This window comes from Dermochelys coriacea, chromosome 19 (genome assembly GCF_009764565.3).
Source record: "Dermochelys coriacea isolate rDerCor1 chromosome 19, rDerCor1.pri.v4, whole genome shotgun sequence".
NCBI classification, from domain to species: Eukaryota; Metazoa; Chordata; order Testudines; family Dermochelyidae; genus Dermochelys; species Dermochelys coriacea.
The window spans coordinates 19,075,302-19,088,897 of NC_050086.2; the positions used below are offsets into that span (position 1 = coordinate 19,075,302).

At 50.9% G+C, this 13,596-nt stretch overlaps 1 protein-coding gene across 1 annotated transcript in view; it reads right to left on the reverse strand.

The window, feature by feature from the left end:
* PTAFR (platelet activating factor receptor) overlaps positions 1-2,804 on the reverse strand; it is a 37,756-nt gene extending 34,952 nt beyond the window's left edge. The window contains exon 1 of the mRNA XM_043506233.1: positions 1,979-2,804. The gene's annotated coding sequence lies outside the window, so the exon portion shown is untranslated. The remainder of the gene's footprint in view (positions 1-1,978) is intronic.
* Positions 2,805-13,596: the final 10,792 nt, after the last annotated feature.

A 13,596-nucleotide genomic window follows, 5' to 3' on the forward strand; every position in this document is an offset into this window, starting at 1 on the left:
GGCTCTGATGGGCGGCTCCAGTGTGTGACGCAACCAAGAGCTTTGCCGTGCTCAGGCTGTGAGCATAGCCAGTTCCTCCTGTCTCTGTGAACAGACTCAGGATGTGGTGAGAACAGGCTAATTTCCTAGGGAGCTTCTAAGCAAAAATCAGAAGTACTGACTTCTGGGACTGGGAATGGGCCAGTGATATCTCTCAACCCTAAGTCATGGGTTCCAGTCCCACCACGAGGTGCTGTGGATAAGACAGTCCCACCTGATGGCTGGGCAGGGAAGGGCACATCAAATGAAAATGTGAGGCTGCACATTTAAAACTGAGCAAAGAAAACACATTTTGGACAATGCACATTAACCTATGGAACTCACTGCCACAAAGTATCATGGAGGCCAAGAGCTTAACTGAATTAAAAAACAGATTGGCCATTTGTATGGAGAACAAGAATGTGCAGAGATATAATAGTAGAGATTATTATTAAACCTAAGCAAGAGTTTTTGAAGGGACACAAATTTTCCTGTTTCAGAAGAGGAGCCAATCCTTACCTAAAGGGGTCAAAGGGATCAGGAGGTGCCTTCCCCCAGGACAGGTTATCCTGTAATCCTGTGAGAATGTAGCACTATGGACACTGACTCCCTGCTGGGGGAGAAAGCAGCACAGAACATCCTGTTTGGAGAACAGTGACCTTGCCTGCTCACTGTTCAGATCCCCGCTTACTCCAAGCTTGATATTCCCTGGCCAAGTGAAACCGGCTCAGAGTGAAATGGTGCCAAACCTCTCCTGGCCTGTGACTGGCTAGAGCAGCCCCCAAAGCTGGGGACCTCTGGGCACCTTTGCCCCACGTCTCAAACAAAGCAGCAGCTAGCAGAAAACAGTTGACCAGAAATGACCAGCCATCCTGTGACATGGCAGCCCTGGGCTGGTGCTCCCCAAAGGCCTGGGTATGGAGATGGGTCCTGCCAGGCATCCTGGGGGTTCCCATACTGGGACTCCTGGGGACCCAGGGGCAGTAAATCCCATGGCCCTTTTATCCCAGGTGGCTCCAGAACCAGTGCCTCTACTCACCACAGCCATGGCAGTGTGACCTGGGGAGAGACAGCTCTCAGACAGGCTGCGCCCAGCCCAGATAGGACTCTACAGCTCAAAGCCAGACCTCTTCAATCCAGAACTCCAGAGGCCACCAAGGGGTTCTCAGCACAGTGCACTGCTTCTGACACAGGCTGCAGCCTGCTGCCCCCATGCCCATTGCAGGTGCCGCCCCCAAAGCACACACATTGCACTGGTCTGGAAGGGACAAAGGCCCAGATAAGGGGTGCTAAAAGGATCAGTGGTTAGGTTGCTAGCCTGGGTCCTGGGATCAATTCCCTGCTCTGCCATGGACTCCCTGTGACACCTTGGACAAGTCACCTCCACTCTCTGCCTCAGTTTCCCTGCAAAATGGGAGACTACTCCCCTGTGGGGAGAGAGGGTGTGAGGCTAATCACAGTACAGAGTTAGGGTGGCCAACTTTCTAATTTGTGAAAACTGGACACTGAGAGACAGAACCTCCCCTGCCCCACCTCTTCCCCCTAAGACCCTGTCCCCACTCCGCCTCTTTTCCCTGAAGGCCCTGCCCCATGCACCTCTTTCCCCCACCTGTCACTTGCTGCTCTCTCCACCTCCCGTCCCCTGCCAGCTGAGTAGGGCTCTAGGGGTGGAGGGGTGTTGTGTGCAGGATCTTCGAAGGCGAGCCACGCTCTGGGGCTGGAGGGGTGACGGGCAGGGAAAACCACGCTCCGGAATGGGGGTGACTGGGGCAGAATGTGGGAGGGAGAGCTGCACTCTGGGGGTAGAGGGGTGACTGAGGCAGGATGGAGGGGCAGCACTGGGGGGTGGGACACAAAGGAGGCTGAGAAGGGGTCCTGAGCGGTGAATCTGGCCACCGGCCCTGCTCCTCAAATGCCACACGCTTCAAGAGCCCTCCCCCTCGACACCAGCTGCTTGTACCTCTCTCTGCCAGAGCCAGGCAGTTCCTGAGTGCTTCTCCCACTTCAGCAGCAGCTGCTTTTCGCACCATCCTGGAGCGGATTAGAGGCCGATTGTGGACAGTTACTCAGGTAACTGGATTTTTGGTGTCCGGTCAGTAGTGCTGACTAGACACTGCCAGGTCCCCTTTTTGACCGGACTATCCAGTCGAAAACTGGACACCTGGCAACCCTATAGAGTGCAGGTGCAGATACGACTGCAGCTGGATCCCACAGAGACACCAGACACCCTTAGCGGCAGGAGGAAATGTTGCTTTTATCTGTACTGAGCTTTAGCAGGAACTCTCTTCCTGCCACCCTGATGAGGCTGGGTGTGACGAGCTAAAGATAGCTCATCACCAGCATGAGGAAGGTACTGTAGCCCCAATCTTCCCACTGGCCCCCCGTCCCGGAACCAGAATGGAGCACAGGCAGAAGCCTTCTGAGCCCTGTGAGCGATCTGGGGCGGGTGGGGGATTTGCAGACATCCATTCATTCTCACATGCCCTTGGATGCTGTCCTGGAGGCTCAGACAGCGAGCCATAGGGAGCACTGATTGCACCAAAAACAAGTGCTGGGCAGAGCCCAGGGACGGGTAGAGGCCCCAGCTCAGATAGGGATGCACAGGATGGTTTCTGGCCCAGGCAGGTGGAGGAAGCAGAGGGGTTTTGGAGGCAGTCAAGGGATCAGCCCAGTGATGGGGGAGAGATTCCCTCAGGAGAATGACAGGAAAGGACCTTCTTACCTTGGGGACATGAAGCAGCAGAACACTGGGAGCTGGAGCCACCAGGAGCCTTTGCAAAGGCCAAGCTCTGAGGGATCCCTGAGAACGGAGCCGGTTTCCTGTCTGCTCAGAAGACTCTGCCCCAGAGTAATGAGCAAGAAGGAGAGGTGTGGAAGGGGAGGGGTGCACGAGTTCGCAGGTGAGTCATCTTCCTCTTGGCAGCTGCAATACTCCCCAGACCTGCTGCTCCTCTCAGGGCGTGGACTGGATCAGGCACTGGGGATCCCACCCACTGATTCACAGCGTTTAGCAGCTTTTCTGGCAACTGGGCTGCTACTGAGAAGCTGAACGGCAGGTCCCCTCCCAGGGAGGAGGCTGTGGGAGGCACGAGGCCATGCATAGCCCCTTGTAAATCAGAACTATTGGTGGTGTTATTCAGCGGTTCTCAAACTGTGGGTCAGGACTCCAAAGTGGGTCGCCAGGGCTGGTGTTGGATTTGCTGGGGCCAAAGCCAAAGCTCAAGGGCTTCAGCCCTGGGTGGCGGGGCTCAGGATACAGGCCTCCCCATCTTGAGCTTCACCTTTGGCCCCCCCACCCTGAGCACCGGTTCCGTACTCCAATTGGCCAGGAACTATGGCCAATGGGAGCTGGGGGGGTGGTGCCTGCAGGTGAAAGCAGCGCATGGAGCCTCCTGGTCCCCCCGCCTAGGAGCTGGACCAGCAGGCCACTTATGGGGCACAATGTGGAGACAGGACAGGCAGGGAATCTGCCTTAGCCCTGCTGCACCACTGACTGGGAGCTGCCCCAGGTAAGCCCACACCCCAACCCTGAGCCTCAACTCCCTGCCCCTAGCCCTGAGCTCCCCCAAACCCAGAACCGCCTCCTGCACCCTGAACCCTTCATTTCTGGCCCCAGCCCAGAGCCTGCACCCCCAGCCAGAGCCCTCACCCCAACTCCCTGCCCCAGCCCAGTGAAAGTGAGTGAGGATGGGTGGGGGACAGTGAGCCACCGAGGGAGGGTGAATGTAGTGAACGAGGATGGGGCCTCGGGGAAGGGACAGGGCTAGGGTTTTCATTTTTGTGCAATTAGAAAGTTGGCAACCCTACCCAGCATGGGACCATGGGCAAGTCACTCCTTTGGGCCCATTTTCTCCCTCATAACTCCCCTCCCACACAGGGTAGGGCTGTCAGGCGTCTGATTTTCGAGTGGGACACCCTGTTGAAAGGGACCCTGGCAACTCCAGTCAGCATCACTGACTGGGCCATTAAAAGTCTGGTCGACGGCACAGCGGGGGTCTGGGGCTAAGGCATGCTCCCTGCTGGCCCTAGTTCTCTGCGACTCCTGGAAGCAGCCACCAGGTCCTTGCAGCCCAATGACGCGTGGGCAGCCAGGGAGGCTCTGTGCACTGCACATGCCCCGAGGGCCGGCTCCGCAGATCCCATTGGCTGGGAACCACGACCAATGGGAGCTCTGAGGGTGGCACCTGTGGGCACGAGGGCAGCACGCAGAGCCACCCTGGCCACCCATGCAGCTAAGGTGGGGTTCTCAAACTGGGGGTTGGGACCTGTCAGGGGGTCGCTTGGTTATTACCTGGGGGGTCATGAGCTGTCAGTCTCCACCCCAAACTCCACTTTGCCTCCAGCATTTATAATGGTGTTAAATAGATAAAAACATGTTTTTAATTTATTGGGGGGGTCGCACTCAGCGGCGAGCTATGTGAAAGGGGTCACCAGTGCACAAGTTTGAGAACCACTGATCTAAGGGCTGTAGGGACCTGGCGGCCACTTCCCATAAGCCATGATAAGTGCCACTGAGACCTACGGTGACCAGACAGCAAGTGTGAAAAATCGGGACGGGGTGGGGAGGGAATAGGTGCCTCTATCAGACAAAGCCCCAAATATCAGGACTGTCCCTGTAAAATTGGGACATCTGGTCACCCTACCGAGACCCCACACCCCAACCCCCTGCCCCAACCCAGAGTGCCTTCCCACACCCAAACTCTTCTGGAGCCCACATCCCCCAGCCTCCTGCCACAGCCCTGAGACCCCTCCTGCACCCCAAACACCTTATCCTCAGCCCCACCCCAGAGCCTGCACCCCCCGGGTGGAGTCCTCACCCTCCCTCTGCACTCCAACCCCCTGCCCCAGCCTGGTGAAAGTGAGGATGGGGGAGATCAAGCAACAGAGGGAGGGGGATGGAGTGAGCAGGGGCAGGGCCTTGGAGAAGGGGTGGTACAGGGTGGGGCCTCAGGGAAGGGATGGGGCAGAGCTGTTCAGTTTTGAGCAATTAGAAAGTTGGCATCCCTACCTCAGGGCAGTAGATTCATAGATTCATAGATACTAAGGTCAGAAGGGACCATTCTGATCATCTAGTCCGACCTCCTGCACAACGCAGGCCACAGAATCTCACCCACCCACTCCTACAAAAAACCTCACCCATGTCTGAGCTATTGAAGTCCTTAAATCATGGTTTAAAGACTTCAAGGAGCAGAGAAGCCTCCCTCAAGTCACCCATGCCCCATGCTACAGAGGAAGGCAAAAAACCTCCAGGGCCGCTTCCAATCTGCCCTGGAGGAAGATTCCTTCCCGACCCCAAATATGGCGATCAGCTAAACCCTGAGCATATGGGCAAGATTCACCAGCCAGATACTACAGAAAATTCTTTCCTGGGTAACTCAGATCCCATCCATCTAATATCCCATCTCAGGGGATTTGGCCTATTTACCCTGAATATTTAAAGATCAATTACTTACCAAAATCCCATTATCCCATCATACCATCTCCTTCATAAACTTATCAAGTAGAATCTTAAAGCCAGATAGATCTTTTGCCCCCACTGCTTCCCTTGGAAGGCTATTCCAAAACTTCACTCCTCTGATGGTTAGAAACCTTTGTCTAATTTCAAGTCTAACCTTCCTGGTGGCCAGTTTATACCCATTTGTTCTTGTGTCCACATTGGTGCTGAGCTTAAATAATTCCTCTCCCTCTCCTGTATTTATCCCTCTGATATATTTATAGAGAGCAATCATATCTCCCCTCAACCTTCTTTTAGTTAGGCTAAACAAGCCAAGCTCCTTAAGTCTCCTTTCATCAGACAAGTTTTCCGTTCCTCGGATCATCCTAGTAGCCCTTCTCTGTACATGTTCCAGTTTGAATTCATCCTTCTTAGACATGGGAGACCAGAACTGCACACAGTATTCTAGGTGAGGTCTCACCAGTGCCTTGTATAATGGTACTAAAACCTCCTTATCCCTACTGGAAATGCCTCTCCTGATGCATCCCAAAACCGCATTAGCTTTTTTCACAGCCATATCACATTGGCAGCTCATAGTCATCCTATGATCAACCAATACTCCAAGGTCCTTCTCCTCTTCCGTTACTTCTAATTGATGCGTCCCCAACTTATAAGTAAAATTCTTGTTATTAATCCCTAAATGCATAACCTTACACTTCTCACTATTAAATTTCATCCTATTACTATTACTCCAGTTTACAAGGTCATCCAGATCCTCCTGTATAATATCCCGATCCTTCTCCGAATTGGCAATACCTCCCAGCTTTGTATCATCTGCAAACTTTATTAGCACACTCCCACTTTTTGTGCCAAGGTCAGTAATAAAAAGATTAAATAAGATTGGTCCCAAAACCGATCCCTGAGAAACTCCACTGGTAACCTCCCTCCAACCTGACAGTTCGCCTTTCAGTAGGACCCGTTGCAGTCTCCCCTTTAACCAATTCTTTATCCACCTTTTGATGTTCATATTGATCCCCATCTTCTCCAATTTAACTAATAATTCCCCATGTGGCACGGTATCAAATGCCTTACTGAAATCTAGGTAAATTAGATCCACTGCATTTCCTTTATCTAAAAAATCTGTTACCTTTTCAAAAAAGGAGATTAGGTTGGTTTGGCATGATCTACCTTTTGTAAAACCATGTTGTATTTTGTCCCATTTACCATTGACTTCAATGTCCTTAACTAATTTCTCCTTCAAAATTTTTTCCAGGACCTTGCATACTACAGATGTCAAACTAACTGGCCTGTAGTTACCTGGATCACTTTTTTTTTCCTTTCTTAAAAATAGGAACTATATTAGCAATTCTCCAATCATTTGGTACTACTCCTGAGTTTACAGATTCATTAAAAATTCTTGCTAATGGGCTTGCAATTTCAGGTGCCAATTCCTTTAATATTCTTGGATGAAGATTATCTGGGCCCCCCGATTTAGTCCCATTAAGCTGTTTGAGTTTCGCTTCTACCTCAGATACGGTAATATCTACCTCCATATCCTCATTTCCATTTGTCATGCTACCATTATCCCCAAGATCCTCTTTAGCCTTATTAAAGACTGAGGCAAAGTATTTGTTTAGATATTGGGCCATGCCTAGATTATCTTTAACCTCCACTTCATCCTCAGTGTTAAGCAGCCCCACTTCTTCTTTCTTAGTTTTCTTCTTATTTATATGGCTATAGAACCTTTTACTATTGGTTTTAATTCCCTTTGCAAGGTCCAACTCTACTCGACTTTTAGCCTGTCTCACTTTATCCCTACATGTTCTGACCTCAATAAGGTAGCTTTCCTTGCTGATCCCTCCCATCTTCCACTCCCTGTATGCTTTCTGCTTCTTCTTAATCACCTCTCTAAGATGCTTTCTCATCCAGCTTGGTCTACAACTCCTGCCTATGAATTTTTTCCCCTTTCTTGGGATACAGGCTTCCGATAGCTTCTGCAGCTTTGATTTAAAGTAATCCCAGGCCTCCTCTACCTTTAGATCCATAAGTTCTTCAGTCCAATCCACTTCCCTAACTAATTTCCTTAATTTTTGAAAGTCAGCCCTTTTGAAATCAAAAACCCTAGTTGCAGATTTATTTTTGTTAATCCTTCCATTTAGTTTGAACTGAATTAGCTCATGATCACGTAAGCCAAGATTGTTCCCTACAACCATTTCTTCTATGAGGTCCTCGCTACTCACCAAAATTAAATCTAAAATGGCATCCCCTCTAGTCGGTTCAGCAACTACTTGATGAAGGAATCCATCAGCTATCGCATCTAGGAAAATCTGAGCCCTATTATTATTACTAGCACTGGTCCTCCAGTCTATATCTGGGAAGTTAAAGTCTCCCATGATCACGCAGTTTCCATTAGTATTTACTTTATTAAAGACATTAAAAAGGGCTCTATCCATATCCAAATTAGATCCCGGAGGTCTATAGCACACCCCAAGCACCATCGTAGGAGAGGCTCTACTAGTTATCTTCCCCAATGTAATTTTTGCCCAGACGGACTCTGTCTTATCCATTCCATCGCTTCTTATTTCTTTACATTCTACCTCAGCATTGATATACAATGCTACTCCACCACCTTTACCTTTGTTTCTGTCTTTCCTAAACAGCACATACCCTTCAATACCTGTAGTCCAGTCATGACTACTATTCCACCATGTTTCTGTTATCCCTATAATATCTGGTTTCACTTCCTGCACCAGTAGCTTTAGTTCCTCCCTTTTGTTACCTAGGCTCCTTGCGTTGGTGTACAAACGTCTTAATTTTTGCTGTTTGGCCTTGCTCACATTTTGTACCCTATTAGGCACAGTCATTCTACAGCCAGTATAACGTATTAGACTAGTATCCACACCGCCCTCGCTCCTTATATACATTCTCCTACCCACGGCTGTATCCTTTCTTACTTCGTCTTCTTCCCTCTCAATGCTAAAATCTGGCGTGGAGATTTCCTGGACATCTCCCCCTAATTCCTAGTTTAAAGCTCTCTTTATCCGTTGTGCCAGCCTCGATCCTAGAAGTCTATTTCCTTCCCTACTCAGATGAAGTCCATCCCGAGAGAACTGTCCTCTGTCCATGAATGCCTCCCAGTGGCCATACATCCCAAAGCCCTCCTTATAGCACCACTGCCTAAGCCATCTGTTGACAGTCATAATCTTGTCAGACCTTTGTTGCCCTTCTCTAGGAACAGGAAGGATCCCGCTAAAGATCACCTGAGCCTCAATTTCCTTAAGCGTCTTCCCCAGCCTAGCATAGTCTCCCTTAATACTTTCCAGCGAGAATCTAGCCGTATCATTTGTTCCCACATGAAGGATAATTAGGGGATTCTTTCCCGCTTCCTTTAGGATCCTTTTCAACCGCAGGTCTACATCCCGTATCTTAGCACCCGGAAGACAGCACACCCTTCTATTCTCTGGATCAGCTCTAGTTACAGGCCTGTCTATTCTTCTCAGTAAAGAGTCCCCGATCACGTAGACCTGCCTTTTCCTGGTGACGGTGCTATTCTCCAGTCTCTCCCCTGTTCCCTCTGACTGCAAGGTCTTTCCATTCCTATTTTCCCTTATAATCCTCTTCAATCCATCCTGTATCCTCCTGGGGCTCATATTTGGTGTAGTCTCCCTTGACTCTTCCACTTTTCCTATAGGACTAGCCTCTCTTCTCTTCTTCCTTACCCTTCCACCTTCAACAAGTACCTCTGAGCCCCTTCTTCATTTTCCAACTCTGCAAACCTGTTCCTAAGCCCTATTTCTCCTTCACTAGCCCGTCTTTTCCTCTGCCTGGTTCTTTGAGTCACATGCTACCACTGACCACTTTCCTCACCCAGTCTCTCCTCAGAATTCCCCAGCCCTGCTTCCATCCGTGAGTCTGAGCTTTTCCCTTCAGATACCTCATATCTTGCTCCATCATCTGCTCAAACCCCTTCCTAAACTCAACGAGACTTTCCACCTGCATCTCCAAACCTCGGATCTTTTCCTCCATCAGCTCTATCAGACGGCATTTCATGCAGAAAAAAACTCTTACCAGGTCCCCCCTCCAGGATCATGTACATACCACAGCTTCCACATCCAGTCATCCTCAATGTGTCTTTCACTACAGGAGTCACTCCCTCAGCTGCCTCCATATCTGTCATGACCTTCCCACCTAAATCCTGTTAATCTGGGAAACACAAGCCACACCAAAAAGACCAGCCCCCCCCAGCAAAAGCAAACCCCAAACAAGCACCACAATGCAAACTCCCCTGTTTACAGCTCTGCTTGCTAGCTCCTGTGCCGCTGCAGCTGTCTGTGCTGCTGCCTGACTGGCTGGCTACTTTTATAGGACCCCTAGTCAGAAGCCCCACCCCCTAATCAGGGCTCAGCTGCTCTCCCAGCACAAAGCCCCTACACACACACACATACTAAAAATACAAAACCAAGTACAACTACCTTCTCCTCCAACAGAACAATGTCAGTAGTGAGACATGAGTCTCTGCTGTCCAGAGGCCTCAGGCAACACACTGGTGTTAATGGAGCTTTGGAGCGGCCTCCTGAGACACGAGCAACCTGGGTGACTGACCCAATCCTGGTTATTTTTCTTGGGTTGTTGGGTCCCCAATACAAGTGAAGGCATAAGCCCTGTCCACCCTCACTGTGCTGCTCATGTCTTGGCAACTAAACAAGGGATCCGCTCACCAGCACCATGGAAGGCCTGCCTTTCTTAGGCACTGGCATACGTTGCTCTGGGAGCACCGCACTCAGATGTGACAGGCCGTTTCCTCAAATGCTTATAAAGTTTGTGGATTGTGGCACTGCTGAATCATGGGAAGACTGTCCAGTTCTGAGTTTCTGTTCTGAGTAACAACAGCTCACATGTGCACTCTCTCACAGGACTTGCCCAATGTAGGCGGGAAGAGAGCATTGCAGGGGAATTTTTTGTGTGCTATTTTGCAATTACACTGGTTTCAAAAGGAGAGAAAAATTCCAGTTTGTGAGAACAAAGTCACAGGCCCCAGCTAAGGGCCACATGTTCACAAGTGTTAGATGCACAAATGTATGCCCCACACGTGTCTGTTGGTGCATGCAATCCCTGCAGTTGGGGGAGGAAACTGACCATTTGCATACTTCACCATCCTATTAGAGTGCACTAGTAAGATATGATGCTCTGTGCCTCGGGGGAACACCCTACACGCCCATGTTCATCCTTGTAAAATGACTGTGGATTATCCAATGCCAAGTTTGTCATGTGGGGTATCTTTGGAAGGCTCATGATGCACTGAGCGTTGTTGTTAGAGTAATGTTACAGGTTATAATTTCATGTATGTAGTTATGAGGCTGAAAATGTATCCTCATGGCTTAAAATAAGCCCAGGCAAAAACTCTCCAAGAGCAGAGAGGCAGTTCACACCTCATCAGGGCAGGTATGAAACAAACCCAGCCCAGCCTCGCAGGAACAAAGGATGCTGGCCTAGGCAGCAACAAAAGAATCTGTTAGACTCTCAAGGGAGTCACCCCCTTCCTTTGGTCAGTTTGGAACTGCAATGAGGTAATACTCACCTGACTCTGAAGGTGGGGGGCAAAGCCAGGAGGGAAGAAAGGACATAATAAAAGGGAGAGACATTTGCCATGCTCTTCCTCTCTCTTCCACCTACATCTACAGACACCACATGAAGCGAGTTAAGTGCTGATCAAAGGGAAGAGCCTGGCTGAAGAGCAACCAGCCAGCCTGTGGTGAGAATTATCTAAGTTTGTAAGGGCATTGAAAGTGTTAAGATCAGCTTAGAATGCATTCTGCTTTTATTTCATTTGACCAAATCTGACTTGTTATGCTTTGACTTATAATCACTTAAAATCTATCTTTGTAGTTAATAAACCTGTTTGTTTATTCTACGTGAAGCAGTGTGTTTGGTTTGAAGCATGTCAGAGACTCCCCTTGGGATAACAAGCCTGGTACATATCAATTTCTTTGTTAAATTGGCAAACTCATATAAGCTTGCAGCATCCAGCAGGTATAACAGCCCAGGAGTGGGGGTTCTCACAGCAGAGCAGGCTAAGACTGGCTCCCTGAGTCAAAGATTGGAGTGACCTAGCAGATCACCGGTCTGGATAACACAAGAGGGGAATGTCACACAAGGGTACTGAATATGCAGCTTAGACACAAAATTTCTGTCCTAATATTTATGGAAATAGTTCCCTAAATCTCCCCAGAGAACAGCACTACAGATTTATGATGGCCCTACACACAAAGCTGCTACAGGTGCAATTTTAAACCATGTTAGTTAAACCACAGAGAGAGAGAGTGTACACACTTGTCCAGCTGTTTATACCTGCCTTCTGGTAGGGCAGCTTGCTCTGTCATTTACAGATGCTAACTAAACCATGCTGAGGCCAGCGGCGTAGCTAGGTGGAGTGGACATAAAAAAAGGTGCCACCCTCTTGTACTCACCGGGCAGTGCTCCGGGTCCTCAGCAGCGCTGAAGGCCCCCGCCGACAAGCTGGAGCGCATGAAGGCCCCCGCCGCGAGGAGCCGGAGTGGAGGAAGGCCCCCACCGCCGAGGAGCCGGAGCGCAGGAAGGCCCCCACTGCTGAGGAGCCGGAGCGCGTGAAGGCCTACGCCGCTGAGGAGCCAGAGCGCATGAAGGCCCCCGCTGCCGAAGACCCGGAGCGCCGCCGGGTGAGTAAAAATTAAAAAAGGCACCTATCAATTAAAAAGGCGCCACTTGTGCCCAGAGATGGAGGGGCTGCTCCCCCCGGCTACACCACTGGCTGAGGCATGAATTGATTGAGATGCCTCCAGGCCAGGGTCTGCACCAGTAGAATGACATCGGGTTTAAACTGAGTCCAGTGGAACTGGTGTGCACAGAGGAGCCCATCAATGGAGGGGGGGCCACGCCAAACCTGTGAGGGGCTGCAAGCCTGTTGGGCCAGGTCACTACACCAGTCCACAGGTTTGGGGGCCTGATGCAGAGCACCTCTCCTGTACAGGGGCTGGGTCCAGACCCATTTCCCAGAAAACCCCCATTGTGGCTGAAAAGGCCCTGGGCTCCTTCTGCCAGGAGAGGAGAATAAGGGCCGGTCACCCTGTTTCTATCCAGTGGGAAGCTGGCTGGGCTGATGATATGACCGCTACCTATGCAGTGGCAATGCTCCCACCGCATCCTGTCCCTCTAACACAGAACAAGTGGCCAACTGGTGGGGGACCAGGGCTCCAGGCCTGCTTGCTCTGTAGGGCAAGCTCTCCCACACTACAGGTTTGACACTCCTTCATTCCATTGCCTCCAGCCTGTGGGTGCCCCTGGCAGTGCCACGATGCTCCCTCCAGGCCAAGCCCAAGGCAGCGGGTACTGTCGGGAGCTGGCATTGCCCAGGCACATGCTGGACCTGCTCAGGAGGGCTGTCGGTCTAGCACTACTAGCGCTTGTGCCATCATGGCTCCCAGAAGCACTCCCCTGGCCCTTGGCCCCGAGCTCCTCTCTCATGAAGCCCCAGCTCTGGTGACCCAGCTCCTGCCCTGGGCCCAACTGTGGAGCCACTCCAGCTTATTCTTCCTCCCCATCCCTGTCCTTGGGCCAGGCTGCAGAGCTGCTCATGGTCATACAGCCCAGCTGGGCTTGGTCCAGGCAGGAGTGTGCAAGGCTGGGCCTTTCCAGCCCCTCACAGAGGCTGCCGACTTCACTTTTGTTCTAGAAAATTAGATCTAGCAAAAGCCACGTGGCTCAGGCTGCCCATTGGCATAAGCACCGGCAAGCTGGGAGCTCAGCTCTTCTCTCTACTCCTACCGCAACTGGCCTGATTCCAGTCTGCTTCTGCGGCTACATCCTGCCCCCGGAGCCCCCCATGCCCAGGGAAACAGTGAGGCCCGAGCACCCTAGCACCAGTGTGGGGTAAGGTACGGTGCTTTGGGCAGAGCCACCCGGCTGGCGGCCCAACCTGTTTGGTATTGTCCATTGGCGACAGCTCTTGGGGCAGGCCTCCAGTCAGGCCTCGTACTAACACCACAGGCTGTGGATGCAGAACAAGCAACACTTGCACTGCCTGGCAGCCAAGGACTCAGTGAAGAGTAAGTTTAAACCAAGGGATGGTGCTAACAGGGCTTTATTTTGTGGCTTAATAACAAGTGAAA